At 35.0% G+C, this 3,294-nt stretch overlaps 1 protein-coding gene across 3 annotated transcripts in view; it reads left to right on the top strand.

Annotated features, from left to right (window-relative positions):
- The first annotated feature begins 216 nt into the window (after positions 1-216).
- LOC106478666 (ETS domain-containing protein Elk-3-like) overlaps positions 217-3,294 on the top strand; it is a 64,771-nt gene continuing 61,693 nt past the window's right edge. For 2 of the 3 annotated variants that reach the window (XM_013939225.2, XM_022382347.1), the window contains exon 1: positions 217-848. The gene's annotated coding sequence lies outside the window, so the exon portion shown is untranslated. The remainder of the gene's footprint in view (positions 849-3,294) is intronic. The other variant, XM_022382358.1, reaches the window with a different exon arrangement.

Raw genomic sequence — 3,294 nt, 5'->3', positions numbered from 1 at the left:
ATCAGACACGATGCTAAGTACTGTATTGTACATTCACGTAAAGTTTTACTCACAAGCGTATACATATAATATTTTGTACACAAGTGTATATATATATATAATTTTTTTAGTAGCAACCAAAAGTCACACACATTATCCAGATCAGCAGATCAGATTACTGGACACACTGCTTGTTCGTGCTGTTTGCGTGATTTCGCCACACGGATGTTATCATCATGTGTTAACTGTATTTAGTTTTATGTGTCACAACATCTTCGCATTTCCGAGAATTATTACATGATATAAACGTGTTGGCAGCATAATCTAGTTAGTTTACATAAGAGCAAACTTTTCAAGAAGTCGAGCATGGAGAGATATGCAGAAAGCTAAATGTACAACTTTAAAAAAGAAGAAAGCCAAGAGTAGAATAATAGATCCAATAACTAATGAATGTAAAGGCGAAATTACCACATCGAGAAGAAAAACTGATTTGTGTGTGTGTATATATATATATATCATTATAATTTAAATATAGGCGACAGAGGTGTGCCATTTTTATTACTTTCGAGCCCCATGACGCAGTTGGAAACGTTCTCTTAGATACTGAAGTCATGTGATAAACGGTTACGTTCTTTGATTGACACCCTCCAAGTTACATACTTTGCGAGTCAAAACCCAGAACACACACCATTTACCTGTTCGCTAGTCTCGCAGTTCCGGCTCTTGTGGTTTCGAAATCCCTTAAACTTAAGAAATATTAGTTTGAGTTTCCGTTTTTCCAATCCAATTAACGTACAGAACTTATTAGTTTAAACATCGCCATTTTCACCTATTTGTTTTTACGAAACTCATAAAAGCGCTTTACTTCGGTAAGTATACGTCAAAATGTTTTATATTCGTTCTTGTAAGTTTTATAGAAAATATTTTTTATTTCATCTCTATGCATTTTTTTTCGTGTTTTGACGATTAGAATGGTATAAGCTAGAAATTTAGGTCTTGCAATTATAGATGTGTCAGAGTTTATACGTGTAGTATTTTGTATTTTCTGTTTCATATATCAATGTTGTACATGTTGTTATTACTGGCTCTGATATGGCGCGAAGCCTCAATGTTATACACTTATGTAAAGGCCCGGCATGGCCAGGTGGTTAGGGCGCTCGACTCGCAATCTGAGGGTCGCGGGTTCGAATCCCCGTCACACCAAACATACTCGCCCTTTTAGCCGTGGGGGCGTTATAGCGTTGGTAAAAGAGTAGCCCAAGAGTTGTCGGTGGGTGGTGATGACTAGCTGCCTTCCCTGCTAAATTAGGGACGGCTAGCGCAGATAGCCCTCGTGTAGCTTTGCGCAAAATTCAAAAACAAACAAACAAACACTTATGTAAAAACTTTTCATTGTTGTTGTTGTTGTTGAGAAAATATACTCATACTTCTCATGCCTGTAGTGCTATATAATACTCAGTAGCTTCCTTCCTATACTGAGACACTGAATGTGAAGCTGTAAGCTCTAAATATTATAACTTAACGAAGAATATTCATAAGAAAATAATACAGATCACTTCCGTCTTATATCAATTCCACATAATACAGAACTTACGTAAAGTTTTGTAATTTAACACTGTACCTTATGAAACAATTTTCATCGTGAGTATTTCTTTATTATTCTTTAAAAGCGGAATCGAACACTCATTGTTTAGCTTAATCGTTCACATCATTTGTTTGTTTAAACGCATAATATAAACGGTAAAACAATATGAGTGGTTCTTGAACAGCAGGAAGGTCCTGGAATATTGTGACTTAATTTCAAAGTAAAATTTGAGAAAAATGTTGGATCTTGTTACAGGGTTTACGAGGCTTAACTGAATCACCTACATGTACTACAAAACTCTGGATGATCTCTCCTGTGATTAGTCATGGGAGTCGATGTGGCGAGTGCACGGTTTAGGCGGGTATGACTCGAGTCTTTATGAATCTTGCTAGTGCGTTGTTAAGTTCCCGTGGTTCATTTGTACATGAATACGTTTTTAATTTCACTTCGGACACAGATTAGATGTGATTTTAAAATCAGTCAGAATAGGCAAATCACTGACACCTATCACTTCTCTGGTTTATCCTGAGTAGTTCAGGGTTGCCATATTATTCACGTTCATAGTGTAGTTGTAGCGAGTGTTAAGCGTTAAAGTACGCTTTGCTTTTCAGCTTTCGCAACTGACAAAATACCAAACATGTTACTTGGAAGTAAAAAGTCATATAATTCAGTTGTGTTACATATTAATACAGGCATTTAGATGTATCTGTAAACTACCGAATCACTAGTAGCTCCAAAACCAGTGTCTTGTCGCCATTAGACGAAACTATTGGTATTATATTATCTACTTTACATATAATAGATTTAACATATACTTAAATGGTATATCTTTAGCCCTGAAAGATATCAGAATGATATTCTAACGGAAAGAAGACTGAATGTTGACCTTACAGAGTGTATTAATAAGTAGGCTAAACATTTTCGTGTTACGACTCTAAAATGTTCTTATTACGAGTTGCTTAAAGTAGATTCTCACATTATGCGGGACGAAATAATGGACTTTGAGTTTTATCTCTGTGTGTTAATAATGGAAATAATGAAAAATTTAGGACGAAATAATGGACTTTGAGTTTTATCCCTGTGTGTTAATAAACAGTAGCTCGGAGCAGGTAGCAATACAAATATTTCTCCGTTTTTCTGCACCACTGTGAACAAACAATATGGAGTTATTAAAAAAATAACTGATGCAATAATACAGATACATGAGAACTGATAGGAAATGATATTCATCATGGCACAAAAATTGGAAGACAAGGTGTAGCGTTGTCGATTTATATTACTACTTAGTGCGTCGAGTCGCCCACAGGGTACATGCTACAAAAATGATCTTATTATTTATTTTATTTTATCCTTAGAAATCTGAGTATGTTTAACCCCGTTTATTGGTACTCAGGATTATCACACGCAAATTTGACATGATAGGCCAACATCTTTATAACTTAACTCTGATTTTAAATCCGAGGAACCATAGTTTGCGTGACGTAGATACACAATATGAAATCCCACTAGTCAGTGAGATAAGAGTTGGCGGTGAGTGCTATTAATACCAATTCTCTCTAATCTATTAGTTCAAAATTAAAGACCAGATATCTGTTGTTTTTATTTGCACAAAAATTCTATAAGAAAGAAACTTTATTTTAACCAGAACACAATATAATTTTATTGTGCATCTTAAGTCTGAAAATATATGTTTGTTTGTTTGTTTTTGAATTTCGCGCAAAGCTACACGA

Source organism: Limulus polyphemus, unplaced genomic scaffold (genome assembly GCF_000517525.1).
Source record: "Limulus polyphemus unplaced genomic scaffold, Limulus_polyphemus-2.1.2 Scaffold11, whole genome shotgun sequence".
Taxonomy (NCBI): Eukaryota; Metazoa; Arthropoda; class Merostomata; order Xiphosura; family Limulidae; genus Limulus; species Limulus polyphemus.
Note: the sequence above shows the minus strand (reverse complement) of the source record. Positions and strands in the feature narration are given on the sequence as shown.